This window comes from Dasypus novemcinctus, chromosome 8, assembly GCF_030445035.2.
Source record: "Dasypus novemcinctus isolate mDasNov1 chromosome 8, mDasNov1.1.hap2, whole genome shotgun sequence".
NCBI lineage: Eukaryota > Metazoa > Chordata > Mammalia > Cingulata > Dasypodidae > Dasypus > Dasypus novemcinctus.
Genome location: NC_080680.1, coordinates 56,601,407 through 56,617,874, shown reverse-complemented (window position 1 = coordinate 56,617,874; position 16,468 = coordinate 56,601,407). Strand labels below are relative to the sequence as shown.

The window sequence follows — 16,468 nt, the reverse complement described above, 5'->3', positions numbered from 1 at the left end:
TAAAACATAGGATAACTAAAAATGTAAAGAACTGTGTATCCTAAAGTATGCACCATAATGTAAGCACAGATATTACCTTGTTAGAAAGCTAATGTCTCAGACTCTGTACATCACTTTAAGTAAATATGATGTGAATAGGGTGTAAGAGTATCGCTGTGGAAGGGAAAAGGTTTTGTGATGGATGTATGGGAGTGCTGTATATTGTATATATGCATTGCTGTGGTCTAGGACTCCTATAAAGAAATGCTGAATAATTAGGGGGGGGGGAAAAAAAAAAAGGATAGGATGTGGAAATTTTTTCAAGTCAACATTCTTTATCTAAGTTCTTTATTTAACTTTATCCAAGTTCTTTATCTATCCTTTAAACCCATCGCTATATGCCATTCCCTAGTAAGGGACCATGACATTATATTGGGCCTCAAATTTCGGGGAGTTCTGGATCACAGAGTGTTTCAACAATGGCAAAGGAGGAATACTGGTATGGGATACCAATGACAGGTGATATATGGCTGACAGGGAGCTATACAGAACATATGTCCAGGGTGCATGGTAATGATTGGATATACTCATGGTGGCAACAATTGGAAACCACAGCAGGGGGGGTACTGGGTTCCTGGCCAGTGGTGCTCTGTCGTGGTCCCTAGGGGAGCAGCGACAGTCTCCCAGGTACAGCGGCGGGGACCAGGAGGGAGTGAGGGTTCAACGGTGAGCCCCTGATGCTAATGACTATGCTTGTGAGCTGATAAACCTAAAATAAGAACAAGGCCTAGAGCAACATTGTGCCTGGGAATTTCCTCCTGTCAGCCTTCATGTTACTCAAATGTGGCCAGGATCGAAGCCAAACTCAGCATGTAAATGCAATGCCTTCCCTCCAGCGTGGGACATGACACCCGGGGATGAGCCTCCCTGGCAACGAGGGACCACTATCAAATACCAACTGATGATGCAACTGGAAAAGGACCTTATATGGAAGGTTCAATGCGGATCAGCAGAATATCCATGTCTACATAAAATACCATGACTTTAAAATGCTGTTTGACCTAAAGTAAGGGGGAAATGGAAAGGAGAAATGAGTTTATATGGCTACGAGTTTCTAAAAAAGAGTCTGGAGGCTGGCAGAAGGATTGCCCTCATGCACAACTGAGCAGAGTCAGAGAGACAGATAAAGCAGATACAACCCCCAGATAATGGTTCCTTTGAAGGCTAAAGAGACCCATGAGAGTTATGGTCATGGCCGATGGGGTTAACTATCAGGGCAGATGGCCCCTCTTTGGAAATGGTGTGTATGTGTGATGAATCTGGACTCAGATGGGATCTCCCTCCATAAGTCTTTCATGCTAATGTGCCGGAGGTGCAGTTAACATTGGGGTTTAAGATATATTTAGGGGATTTGAATCTCTGGACCGACAATGTGATAGCCAGGTCCTGAGCCTCAACAGACTCCAGCACCTACAATCTGATTTATTGGACTTACCACACTCAGCTAAGATGGAGTTGAAGAAGGACAATCACCACACCGTGGAGCCTAGAGTGATTACAACTGAAAATGGGAGGACTGCATCCAGCATCCATGTGGAATCTGAGCCTCCTCTTGACATAGAGGTGCAATGGACACAACCAATCCAATGTCCACATAGAAGAGGTGGCATGGAATTGGGAAAAGTGGACATGGTGGACGATGGGTATGGGGAAGGGCAGGAGGAGATGAGAGATGGAGGCGTCTTTGGGACATGGAGCTGCCCTGGATGGTGCCTCAGAGGTAATCACCGGACATTGTAAATCCTCATAGGGCCCACTGGATGGAATGGAGGAGAGTGGGGGCCATGATGTGGACCATTGTCTATAAGGTGCAGAGGTGCCCAAAGATGTACTTACCAAATCCAATGGATGTGTCATGATGATGGAAACGAGTGTTGTTGGGGGGGGAGAGGGGGGGTGGGGGGGGTGGGGATGAATGGGACCTCACATATATATTTTTAATGTAACATTATTACAAAGTCAATAAAAAAAATTAATTAAAAAAAAAAAATAAAAAAAAAAAAAAAAAAGATGGTGTGAGTGTGGATGGTAAATATGAGCAATGCTTTTACTACTCATTCAAAAATATTCTTTTCATAGAGAGTTTTAAAGCTTAAATTCAATAACAGATTTTAGGAAGGTTAGAGATAATTTGAAATCATCTGGAAAAAATGCAGAATACAAACTTCTTCCCCTTTAGTCAATTGACCTGTACATTTATGAAAATCGTTTTCTATTTTTATAACAGTAGAAAAATTGTGTTATGCATAATTGTTCAGAAGGATTGTCCTCAAATTGGATGGATTTGTTTAAATTTTATTTATCTTTTTCTCCTGTTATTTAAAGGTTCAGCGTTCATAAAGCACTTTTTGAAGGTTCTGCCTGTGGCCTTTTCAGCTTCTGCATGAGGTCTTTTAAGATATCTCCTTAAAGTTTCATCTCTTTGACAGTGAGAGTTATATAAAGTAGAAAGACAAAGTTCAAGGAAAAATACTTATCTAAAATAGTAAGAATTGTGAATTATAAGAATAGTACATACCTCAATTTTTATAAGGTTTAAATGAGATATTGGTAAAGCATATAGCACAGTGGTTGCTACTCAGAAAGTACAGAAAAAAATGGTACATTTACCATTACTCTCATTTTTAATGTAGTAATTGTTTCAGTTGCCAATTTCATTAAAAAAACTAAAATGCTTATTTATGTAATTATATAAAAAGGGACTGATACTTAGAGCTGTTCATGGAGTTGTTGAATGTATATGGAGGTTGGTATTAGATTGAATTGTTTCCATTGGTCCTAATGGGTTTTAATTCTGCTTCCAACACTTATTCGCTGACAAGCTAGTTTCATGATTTCTTAGCTAACATGTCTTTGACAGGTGGGATATGAATAATCTACAATGATCTAGCCAGAAAAATGAGCCTAAAACAGGCAAACAGACATGTGGACTTGTAGTGAATATCATGAGCAGAAGAATGAGGGAAAAGAGGGATCAGATAATCAGGAGAGGTGAAGGAAAAAGAGAGGGTGTCCTTGTGAATAGCTGCTTGTGGGGCCCTTACCCCTCAACTGAAATGCTAAGCAACCTTTTTGTAATTTTCAAGGGTGGGCTAGCTCCATTTGAAGAGATTGGCCAAAATCAGACACGTAGGACCTCTGACCCTTAGTACCCTCACCTGTAAAATGGAGAAAAGCATACCTATTTATGGGAGTGTTGTCAGGACAATGTACCTGGTACCTATTAGGCCCTCAATTCTCAACCACACTCTGTAGGTCAATAATCCAGACCATTTTCTGACTTACTGCATTTCCTGACATGGCTGATATCTTAGCTCTACCAATAGATACAAGTTTGGGTTGGTATGTCAATCCAGTCATTGCTTGTTCAGTCTGAAGGAAGCTTGGATGGGAAGCACTGATTTGTGGGAAGAATAGCCCTGGGGAAGAAAATGTGACCCTATGAATGAAGAGCAGTGGCCTTAGCTGGACCTTGAAGGGCAGCATGTAAGACTGGGTAGTGGTTTGGTGACAGTGCCACAAAGGAGGGATATTTAAACTTTAGAAATGTCTTTGGGAGATTAAGGGGTCCATTTGTAATCTTGTTAGTAACAGCAGAATGGGAAAAAATGGAGGTAGAAAGGTAGTGGTAGATAGAGGGAAAAGTCTTAGAACTGTGGGTGGGAGTTATTGGGTACAATAACCTATAGAATAGAAACAAAGGAAAGGAACACAGAGATGGAAGCTTCTCAGAAAAGAGAGCTTTAATGCTGGAAATAAGTACATTCCAATTTAACTACTCAAGCTTTTCCTTGGTTGAATTCTACTTAAGAGAAGATATTTGAGGGTAAGAAGCAGTACAAAAAAAAAATCCACATTCACAACATGCTTTTCTAAGTAAGGTGAAAGTCTTCAGTTTCAACATGACAAATAGTGCCAGAAAGCAAGCATTAGATTAGATTTATGTTAAACTTTTCTATGACATGGAGATATAGTTTAGAGATAACATTTTTGCGTCAGATTTTGTTAGATTTTATATGAAATGAAACAAAAAAAAAGGATTTTCTTACAGAGAAAAATATTGCTCAACTTGTGAGACTTTGTTTTAATTATTTTTTAATGAATGAATGAGGTGTATTGGAAAATTATCTGAATCTGGTTTGGGAGTCAGACGGTCTAGATTCTCATTCTTGGGCTGTTACTAATTAACTAGACAAGTGTGAATGTTCTCGCCTCTGTAAAATAAGGGTGATGGCTATGACGTTGAAGGCTCTTCCAGATTTGAGAGTGAAGGATCATTGTGTGTGCTCTCTCTCACTGAGCACCCATAGATAAATTTGACAATCATATCATTTGTTTTAGTCCAGAGAAACAGAATGAACAGGACGTGTGTGTATGTGTGTGTAAAGAGATGTATTTTTATGGAATTGCCTCATGCAATCATAGGGGTTGGCCTGTCTGTAATATGCAGAACAGGCTGGCAGACTGGAAATTCTGGTAAAAGTTGACATTGCAGTCTTGAGTCTAAAATCCATAGGGGAGGCCAGCTGACTGGAATCTCAGAGAGGAGTTTTAGTCTTGAGGCAGAATTTCCTTCTGGAAACCTCAGTTCTTTGCTCTGAAGACCTTGAACTGATTGAAGGAGGCCCACTCACATTGTGGAGGTCAATCTTGTAAGTGCTAATCACATCTAAAAAGTACCTTTCCAGCAACACCTAGCTAGTGTCATCCAAACAACTGCACCCCATAGCCTAGCCAAGTTGACACATAAAGTTAACCATCACACCAATATTGGGAATAAGGCAGCTAGAATGCTGTTCTCTTTGATACATCCTGGGCAACTTGGAAATTCTATTTTTTTTTAACCAGTATTTTGGGCAAAACAATTATTTTCTGGTTAGAGCCTTGGTTTCCTTTTCAAGTAAATTTATGACTAACAGGCACCATCAAAATACATTGTCCAGAGTTTAGCAGTAACATGCACACGTACTTATTTGTTTAATCATATCCATTCCCCATAGTTTGTTAGAGAAATGGGGAAATTCAATAAGAATGAGTTAGAAATAGGAACCTTGATTTGCCTACCAATTTACAGCTATTCTAAATATGCTGTTTTAAAGCAGGTATTTTAAAATTTACAGTAAATGTTATTAAAATTTAACATCTGAATCTCAGACATTAAAGAATTTGTTTTTTCTTTCCAATTGATTTTTTAACTTATTTATTTTTACTGCCTTTTTAAAAAAGATACATAGATCACACAAAATGTTACATTAAAAAAATATAAGAGGTTCCCATATACCCCACTCCTTCCACATTAACCACCTCTTTCATCAGTGTAGCACATTCATTGCATTTGATGAATACATTTTGGAGCACTGCTGCACTGCATGGATTATAGTTTACATTGTAGTTTACACTCTCCCCTAGTCCATTCAGTGGGTTATGGCAGGATATATAATGTCCTGCATCTGTTCCTGCAGTATCATTCAGGACAACTCCAAGTCCTGAAAATGAAACAAAGGATCTAAAATATCAATCAACATAGAAAAACAATTGCTCCTCAAACATTCCACATTTAGAGATCATCATTTATAGAGCACACAAAACATTATGAAGTTTCTTCTTGTGGCATTATAATAATTTTAATACTATCTACTTTGCATTAAATATACTTAACATAGGGTTTCGAGATGATACCTAACTAACTGAAATGAAACAACCACATTCTCCATTTTTCACTTTTCTACATGATTTTAATTCTTCCAATAATAGTCTTTCCTCTTTCTGAGCAAAGAGTTAATTAATGTAGTGAAATATAGAATGAACTAGCTTAAGTTTTACTTGGACTCTGCTCTGCACCTTTAAGCAAATCCTTTAAACTCTTTGACCATTGGTTCTCTTATCTCCAAAATAGGGTGATGAAATAAGATGATCTGTATAGTTTCTTCTCATCTGATATCCTATGATTTTATTAGTCTTTAGCTGTGACCAAACTAAGCAAAATTTTACTAGATAAGACAATTTAGTCAATATGAAAGTCAATCTTTATAATTTATCTCAATATTGCCTTTATTCTTAATAGCATGGTGGAAATTTTTTCTTTTTCCTTTTGGCTTAGCTGGATAATTGCTTAAATTCTTTACAAGACCATTTTTCATCAGAATTTCACATTTCAATTTCCACATTATCTCATTGTCATTCCACTCCTTCAACTCTAATCCTGGTCTGAGATTTTCTTTCTTTTTGAATCTAACAAGTATATTGAACTCATGAATTCACATGGAATTGACAATCTTAAAAATGAATGCCCCCATTCTACTATGAGCATTGGCTTGGTTCTAGTATTTGGTTTTATTGCATCTTGATGTGTGTACTATCTGTGTCAGTTCATGGGGTCTCATGTGGAGGATTCTTTGACTGTTTTTAAACCAGCTGCTTCTTTTCCTTCATCTCTTTTTAGAACCGTGGGGAATTGCTTGGAACATATTTATTTCCCAGCAATTCCTGGCATAGGGCAATGATGAAATAGAGCATGCGTTCAACTTTCTCAGATAAGAGGGATAAAAATGAATATTAAGAAAACTTTGATACTGCTGTGAATAATTCTCGTCTCCCCCCCTCCCTCCCTCCCACTCTCCCTCCCTCCCTTCTCTCCTTACCTCCCTTTACTTTCTTACTAAATGTTACTTCAGGAATTTAATTAATCTATCACTGAATTCCACTACAAAGTATTTATAAAGATGACCAGGAAGGTAGGTGAACACCGGATTTTAAAAAGCAGTGGAATTAATTTACCTGTGCTATTTATTCTCATGTGCTCATGTACTTAGCTAGAGTTCACCTTGCTGTGAATAGTGCAGTCTGAGAGGTGAACAACAGTTGTAAATGATGTTAATAAGGCTGCAAGGTAGATTTTTTTTACAAACTAGATCTTTAAGTGAGAGTTATATCTCCAACTGCTTTTCAAAATCAGGTACCTGTATATTTTAGATATCAATTATTTTATATATATGCTTTCTCTCTTTTCTCCCAACAAATGATGGGATTTAATTATATAAATCAAGCAAGCTTTCTACAAGCAGGTGTAGGAAGGGAGACCTTGATGATCATCTACATCTAAAACAATTAGTCCCTCTTATCATGAGTCTCCAATGATAATAGACTATTGAGCATGGAGGGAAATTCAGGGCCATTTAGTTCAGCACACTTATTTTTAAAATGTAAAAATTGAGGCCCAGAATGGGCCTTTGTTAGTGTCCAAGAACTCAGACTTAAGACTCTCAGCCCTAAGTCCAGTGTTCCAGTGTGTTCTCTGCCAAAGCATATAAGTTGAAATAATAAGAATTCTAGCAGTAATTATACTTTTCTTAATAATATCAACATGTGTTGCCTGAAATGTACAGTTCAGTAGTGTCTTAATTTGCCAGGGTTGGGGTAACAAAGCAGTACAAACTGGGTGGCTTCAAGCAGCAGAATTTTATTCTCACGGTTTTTGAGTCTACAAGTCCAAAGTCATGGTGTCAGCAGGGTCCTACTTTCCCTTAAGTCTGTAGGGTTCTGGTTGTGGCTTGCTGGCAGCCACTGCTCTTTGGCCTATGGCTTAAAGCAATCTCTGTCTCTGTCACAAGGCTGACTTCTTGGCCTGTCTGCCTGTGCCCACATTTCCTCTTCTTATAAGGACACCAGTCATATTGGATGAGGGCCCACCTCGTTCAGTTTGCCCTCACCTTAACTAATAACATCCTCAAAGTCATTAGCCACAAATAGGGTCATAGTCACGGTACTGGGGGTTAGGAATATAGCAGATCTTTCTGAGGGACATAATTTGATCCATAACCAATGGAAACTCCAGCGTAATCCATTTTTTAAAAATGCGTGAATGGAGAATTCAAAGTGGAAAACTATAGCTTATACTAACACTTGAAAAATATACATAATTTCCTTGAAAAGGACATCAGTATTAATGTGTATCAGGCATAGGATGCTTTTATCCTGGAACCCTCTAGGTACACATTTTGGGATAATGATTCTTTGGACTTTTCTTTGCATGGGAAGAGCAGTGGGTGGCAGCCCAAGGACAGAACTTGGATCATAGGGTCAGATTTCTGAATTCTTTAAGAAATTTGGAGTGGTGTGTGGGTAAGAATAGTTTTAGAATGAATGATTGAGGCAATGAGATTGTTGAGGGTTATCATATGAAATTACTGCATTAATATAATCAGTTCCAAGGGTTAAACAAGCCAACAATAATGAAACTTTGCCTATGGATTGTGTCTTCCATTCTTGCTTATTTGGGGAAAGCATGATCCTCTATTCAATGAGTATATTGAATTAGCAATAGCTGGAGCAAGTGGAGAAAGGAAATGCTTATCTAACTAAAATTTTAAAAGAAGAGTGAAATACATTATTGAAAATATTGACAGCTTAATTTAAAAGTCTGTAAGTGATGGTAATAAAGCTAGTAATTTTCCATTCAAATTCAGCCTCCTGAAGACAGAGACATTACTAATGTGTGTTCAGTATATGAAGAAGAATCACAGAAACTAAAAAAGAATGTCTGATATTTCAAATAAGACTAGCTTCAAATACTATCTAGATTTGTTCTTAGATCACAGGGTATTTTTAAAAGTAGATGTGCAGGGCATTACCTTGATGCTATCAATAAAAAAGTAAATCAAACATGTTGATGTAATCATTTAATAAAAAATAATTTGGTTAAGTAAGACTGTGACCATTTTTGTTAAATTTAGATGATGGTCCTAGAAATCTTGATATATAAGATTTTTTCTTTTATGAAAGAGGAGTGGTAATATTTCCCACATTGTTTTCTCATCAAAGAGGCTAAAAAAATATAATGAAACAATTAGTCAATGTTCTAAACTTTTTTTGCTGTTGAGAAAGTATCAGTCTTCTAAGTCACATTCTCTGCAGGGACTCTCTTGATTTGTTCTTATTTACATTCTTCTACTTTTCTATTTTTCTTCTTTTCTGCACTCATGCTTTTACCAGCTCTTACTATCACTAGCCCAAGAGATTAGCCCAGGTTAATTCTTGCTTATAACAAAGAGGATTGCAGATAACATGGGCTTAGTCTCTTGTTGCCCTAACATTGTTGCAATTTATTTTATGATAGCCATATTGCAAATTTCTCTCGGTTCTCCCAGGATTTAAACCAAGCCAAATATCTCTGATTATTGTTTAGATTACTCAGCTGATACCATTGAGAAAAGCCAGGCTGTGAACCTCAGTTTTTTAATTTAAAAGCATATTTCAGTTTTATATTTTACATAATTCATTTAGTCAGCCTTTGATTAATATGGATGTGTTGAAATTTGTGTTTAGATTAGGGCCACCATTTGAAACGTTTGGTTAGCATTGTTGCTATAAACAATAAAGCAATCAATCTCTACTTCATGTTCACATAGAAATAGATAATTACATACTTGAGAAGGCAGGAAGTGGAGATGATTTGATTGAATCCATTACATTTTTTTTTTAGGAGGTACCAGGGATTGAACCCTGGACCTCTAGACCTCGTACATGGGAAGCAGGAGCTCAATCACTGAGCTACACTGGCACCCCGAATCCATTATATTTTAAGGAAGGAATTGGAGAAATCAAGAAGTATCCTTACAGTATTTTTTTCAAAATACTTAGAAAAGTTTACCAAGCAAATAAATGTAAACATCACTCCTACATTTGACTTACACTATAGTGATAACACAGACCATATCATTGTCATTCAATGAATGCTTCAGATTGGGGGCTGAAATGACTGGTTATTTCTGTATCCATAGCTCATTTTTAAAACTTTCTTTCAAATTTTCTACTCTAAACATTTCTTTTTCTGAAGTTGTAAATTAAGAAAAAAAATATTTTCCTCTGATCTGCTTTTTAAGGTTCTACAAAAATCTCAATCAGAGGATGCAAAGTAAAATCCATATTTCTTTTTCATCTTTCTTTTACCGCGTATTATTTTTCCTTGGCAGTCTCTTATCTTTACTTGGCTAGCATTTCTGAACTTTTCTCAATAGCAAATCTGAATCTCCAAACTGCTTATTCATTCTTCTGAATTTCTTATTACCAATGTTGGTGTTATACTTTTACTCTGTCTATTTTACCTGCTCTGAACTGAAAACAACATTCTTTCTATCATATAATTTTCTGTGGGTTTTTACCCCTATTGTCCCATATGCCTTATTCCTTGGTGTAGCAATTTGATATTATTTATGAATTCCAGAAAGAGATATTGATTATGTTTGTAAACTATTTTTTCCTCTGGGCAGGATTTTTTATTGTATTAGAATTCAGCTGAGACATCTGATTAGATTATGTTTAGATTAGGGTTTTGATTCAACCATGTCATTAGAGTGCAACTCAGGGTTGAGTCCCAGGCCCCATGGAGGGCTGATAAAACAGACTCTCACACAGAGAAGATACACACAGGATCCTGTGGCCCTGGGAAGAGAGATGATCCTGAGAGTCTAGGGCTGACCTTGTGAAGAGACCAGAGCAGCTGAGCTCAGAAAGAAATGAGCCCCAGGGAAGAGAGATGAGCCCTATGCTAGCCTACAGCTGAGACTGGAAGAAGCTGGGGCCACGGAGCCTTTAAGAGGAAAGAGGAAGGCTGACCCCTTGTATATATCACCTGCTATCTTGCATCAAAACATGGCAACAGACTTTGGGTGAGAGAGTATCTATTCTGGCATCTTGAGTTGGACTCTTTAGGGCTTTGTAACTGTAAGCTTCTACCCCAAATAAATACCCTTTATAAAAGCCAACAGATTTCTGGTACATTGCATCAGCACCCCTTTGGCTGACTAATACACATGGTGTCCTTGTCATATTTGTATATATTATAGACTCCGAACTCCTGATGCTTGTTTATCCTGAATGCTTTCTCTTTCCTTTGGCATAAGTGTTCATTATATTCAGAAAGTAGTGACTCCCTAAAATGAATTGAGTTGTGTGGAAAGTAGGAGAGAATCTATTGTTTCTCTGTCAGGAAGCTTCTCAAGACTGTTAAATCTTGTATTACTGAGAGCAGTTTTAGATTCTTTGAGGATCTTGCTTATCCTCCTATCAATTATTACATTCTTCCTCAAAAGGGAAGCCATACAGGAGCACATTTTGGGGCAGCTGAAATGTTTATTATAGCAAGATGAGATGGAATTCTTTATTCATGGGTGGTAAATTGTTATGGAGCATATTCCTGCCCACATACTCTTTAGAAAACTTCTGGAATATTCTCAACTCATAGTTTCATCTAGGAATTGCCCTGTGCATACTCCAATCCATGGACGATGATTTATGAGCTTTTAAATCCACTCTTTCATGCCTCAGCTAAAGCCAGACAGATTAGGGGGTTTGGGCATTAGGTCTGTGGTATTGGGTGTGTGTTGGACAGCGGATGTTTTAATTCCTGCTCATGCCTGTGGCAATCACATTTACCAGCCTTCTGTTGACCCTGGCTGGAATTATGGGTCTGTGGCCCTTAGGCAAACCCCAGTTGGGTTAGCCTTATTTCAGGGTTTCAGATGATCACAAAGGGGATGATCGGTCATTGCAGAGGCTGTTATGGTAGCTGCAAATGCCTAGTTTCTTCCATTAACAAGCTTGTGACTCTCTTTTCTTTCTCATCAATCAGGCCAGATGATTGCTATCCTTGCTCTTCCTGCCCTGGCTTTCACTCAGCAAGAACTTCATATTGAGGGTCCTCTAGGAAAAGGATTGAAATTTTATAGATGCACAGACTTATGGGTTGAATGAACCTTTTGTGTTTCAGGGAAAAGCAGTACCAAAGAAAAATAAGCATTCTCTGAGTTCTTATGGTGGGGTTTTTCAAATATTGAGCCATCTAACCGCATGCAGTTAGAACCACCATTGCTGGCTCCTTCATCCAAGAGGCTGAATGGTTACTTCATTTTTTGGAGTGATAAGAATAATCAAGTTTGATCTGATTTCTAAATTGTATAAAGAGGACCCACTAATAAAACTCTACCTCCACCACAAACTCTGCTGGTTCTCCCTCTTCCCTCTTTAGTAAGGTCCAGTGCCAAATAGAGTGAAGGAAAGTATCATTATTAAGTGGTCTGATCCTATATGAACACTGATGTTCTAGGGAAAATGGGGGAAGGGGGGATATTTGATAATTTATATAATTTATTTTGGTCAGTAGAGATATGCTTTAACTCATTTGATTTTATTTCCTCTTATCATTAAGAATTATTTGTCTAGAATAGTTGCAAGAATTAGGGATCTTTTGTTCATATCCTTTCCACAATGACTGAAAAGGGTGTACATTTTGAGGGGTACAAAGGCTTTGATGATTGGGAAAAACAAATTCAATTTCAATATATTAGGAAGAAGCCCAGGTGAAGTTCCATGTTCTCCTGACATCAGATGAGTTGATCACCATCAATCAGGTATACTTGACTCTATCTACTGGGCCTGCCTTGAGGTGGATGAGGCCCATTGGCTCAGGAACAACCAGTCCAAGTTTTTCAGGACCCTCAGTGGCTTCAAGATAGATCATAAGTTGCTGCTGACAGGGACCCCACTGGAGAAAAATGTGGAGAAACTCTTCTATCTGCTGAACTTCCTTACTCCAGAGAGGCTTAACAACCTAGAGAGTTTCCTGGAGAAGTTTACTGACATATCCGAAGAGGAATCGATTAAGAAACTGCAGGATTTGCTGGGCCACATATGTTGTGGAGGCTCAAGACCAATGTCTTCAAGATCTTGCCAGCCAAGACAGAGCTCATTGCTTGAGCAGAGTTGAGCCCTATGCAGAAGAAATTCTACAAGTACATCTTGACTCAGAATGTTGAGGCCTTGAATTCATGAGGTGGTGGGAACCATGTGTCACCAAATCCATCATGATAGATTTTAACAAGTGCTGCAACCATCCATACTTCTTTCCTTTGGTGGCTATGAAATCCCCAAAACTCCCCAGTGGGACTTATGAGGGTGGGGCACATCTTAAGGCATCTGGGAAGCTTATGCTGCTGCAGAAAATGCTGCAGAAGCTGCAGGAGCAAGGACACAGAGTACTTATCATTTTTTTTTTAATCTTCACCCCTTTTGGCTTTTTTGCTTTCTGTCTGCTTTCTGTGTCCATTCACTGTTTGTTCTTCTGTATCTGTATTTTTATTAATTTATCCTCCAACCCCCCCCCCCCCCACCGATGGCTTGCTTGCTGTCTGCTCTGTGTCCATTCGCTGAACATTCTTCTCCCTTTTTGTTGCATCACCTTGCTGAGTCGGCACCCTGTGGCGCTTGCAGGCTGGCAGCACTCTATGGTGCCCAGGCCAGTGGCTCTCCACAGCATGTGGGCAAGCCTGCTTTCACAAGGAGGCCCCAGGACATGAACCCAGGGCCTCCCATATGGTAGACGGGAACCCAGCTGATTGAGCCACAGCTGCTTCTCCAGAGTACTTATCTTTTTGCAGATGACCAAAATGTTAGACTTGCTAGAAGACTTCTTTTCTACAAAGGCTACAAGTATGAAAGCATCAACAGGGACATCACCAGTGCGCTGAGGTAGGAAGGCCATCCACTAGTTCAATGCTCCTGTGGCCCAAAGATTTTTCTTCCTCCTCTCCACCTGAGCTGGGGCCTTGGGTATCACCAGAAGCAACAGCGGGAGGACCTGGCCTGGAATCCAGGCAAGGGCAAGAATGTTTGAAAGGAAGTCAACTACAATGATGCTGCTCAGGAGAATCAAGAAAACCAGTCAGACTATTCAGTGGGGTCAGAAGAGGAAGATGAAGACTTTGATGAATGTCCTGAAGAATATGATCAGTCCAAGAGGCAGCTCCAGAAACAAATGGGTAACTCACTGCCTCCTCTGCTGGCTCAAGTTGGGGCCAACATCGAGGTGCTGGGACTCACCACCCCGCAGTGTTCCTCAGTGCCGGTGTTCCTCAGTGCTGTGCTGCACCTGGGGATGTTGCCTAAGGATGCCTTCACCACTCAGTGGCCAGTGAGGGACCTGCGGGGCAAGACTGAAGAGGAGTTTAAGACCTATGTGTCTTTATTCATGTGCCATCTTTGTGAGCCTGGGATAGATGGCTCTGAAACATTTGCCAATGGGTTCCCTTGGGAGGGATTGAGTTGCCAGCAAGTGTTGACCCACATTGGAATTGTCTCTCTTGTCAAGAAGCAGATACAGCATTTGAGCACATCAGGGGGTGCTGATCCATGCCTGAGCTGATGCCCGACCCCAGGGCTGACTCTAAGTGCTCATCCAGAACCTCCCTTCCTACCAAAATGTCGCCCACCACTCCTGAGAGTTCTGCTGCAAATAGTCCCTGCACCTTCAAACCTACCACTCCAGCTTGCAGTGAGAAAGGGGATGGAATAAGGACAACTCCTGAATAGGATGAAGCTGAAAACCAGAAGAAGCCTGGGAAGGAAAGCAAAATTGGGGAGAAGATGGAGATAGAACTGATGCATCCAGCCCAGCCCCTTGGCTTGGGGAGTGCCTCTAGAGGATGAGGTGCCAGAAGTACCTGGAGAGATGAACACTGAACCTGAGTACTGGGGGAAGTCAGCCACAGAGCCAATGTCAGGAGACAAGGGGAAGGAAGAGCCATTGATGGACAGAAACACAGGGAGAGGCCAGAGGGGAAAACAGGATTTGGACAAGAGAGAAGATGTGAAAGAGCACTGGGAGCTTCGACCAGGACTGCCATGAGACGAGTCCAACGGGCTATGTCAGGAGAAGGTGGAAAAGCCGCCATTCATGTTCAGTATCGTTGACAGTGGAGAGCTTCACACACTGTGGCAGAAGGAGGAATGACCAGCTAGTTCCTCAGGGAAATTCAATGAGATCTGGCACCTAAGACATGACTATTGGCTTTTGTTTGGATTTTCCTCCATGGCTATGCACGATGGCAGGACATTCAGAACAGCGCTCAGTTTGCCATTATCAACCAGTCATTTAAAACTGAAGCCAATAAGGAGAACTTTCTGGAGATGAAGAATTAGTTCCTGGCCGGGAGGTTCAAGCTCCTGAAGTAGGCGCTGGTGACTGAGAAGCAACTGCAGCCGGCCGCCTACCTGAACCTGCTATAGGAACCGGCGGCGCACCCTGCACCCTGCCGTGGCCCTCCACTCCTGCTTCGCTGAGACGGAGTGCCTCCAGCAACTCTCCAAGGAGTTGCTGGCCGAGAACAAGCCTGCCAGCGCTGACCTACGCAAGGTTCTGTACCAGTTGGAAGAGTTGCTGAGCAACATGAAGGCGGACGGGACCGGTCTGCCAGCCAAGCTGTCCGGAGTCCACCCCCATCGCCCGCTGCCCACCTTTGGGTGTCCGAGCGCAGTGTGAGTTTTAGACATGCTTATTCATCCATCCACCCACCCATCCACCTATCTACCTCTCTATCTAAATCTAATCTAATCTAACCTTATCTAGTTTAATGTCTACCTACCTATCAACTATTTATACCTATATATATCATCTATCTCTAGTCAATAGCTTTGGGATTACCCCTACCCCACAAACACATTTTGAAGGCAAATGTTAATTCAGTTATCAATAGGGAGCAAGAAAAACATTTTTCTAAATGCTCCGTAATTGGAAAATCAACTTCTTTCACAATAAAATTAGAGCCTAACATTTTTATGTAGAGCTATGCTAGTCACGTTCATTCATTTCCTAGCTTTCATAGTCATTGCCGTAGCTATACGATGAGCCCACCAAAGTTTTGAAATTGGCACATCTGAAGGGGAGCAATTGCTGTTTCAGAAGGGGCCCATGCAGCACCCTAATTCCTGTTTGATTGTGGGGATGAGGACAGAGCAAAACTGCCTTAATTAATTCAGTATGGGTAACTGCTTTTGACAGTTGCAGTGCAAAAATTATTTTGTAAAGTGCAGCCTAGGAAAAAAGTTAGGGGGATGCGTGTTTCCCATCCCCATTTATTTTATCTGTTCTTTCTCTCTTCTGAGGAAGTGGGTTGATGTTTTGACTTTTTGTTACTAATGACAGCATTTGGCCACTTGCAGATGACCATTCTGTGGTTGGGTGATGACAAGTTGACAAGTTGCCGAGTCCCAGACTTCAGTATAAAGCAATATAAGGAAATCTCGAATTATTTGGAAAGCACCATGTATTAGTCAGCCAATGGGGTGCCGATACAAAATACCAGAAACTGGTTGGTTTTTATAAAGGGTACTTATTTGGGATAGATGCTTCTAGTCACAAGGCCATAAAGAGTAAATTACTTCCCTCACCAAAGTCTGTTGCCATGTTTTGGAGCAAGCTGCTCATCTCTAGGGGGTTAAGCCTTGGTCTCAGGCTCCATGGTCCCAGCTTCCTCTGGTCTCAGCTGAAGGTTGATATAAGGCTTGTCTCTCTCCCAGGGGGCTCATTTCTTTCCAGGCTCAGCTGCTCTGTTCTCTCCACAAGGTCAGCTATAGACTCTCAAGCTCTTTCTCTTCC

At 40.2% G+C, this 16,468-nt stretch overlaps 1 pseudogene; it reads left to right on the top strand.

Annotated features, from left to right (window-relative positions):
* Nucleotides 1-16,143, top strand: part of LOC101426999 (chromodomain-helicase-DNA-binding protein 3-like) — a 28,616-nt pseudogene extending 12,473 nt beyond the window's left edge.
* Nucleotides 16,144-16,468: the final 325 nt, after the last annotated feature.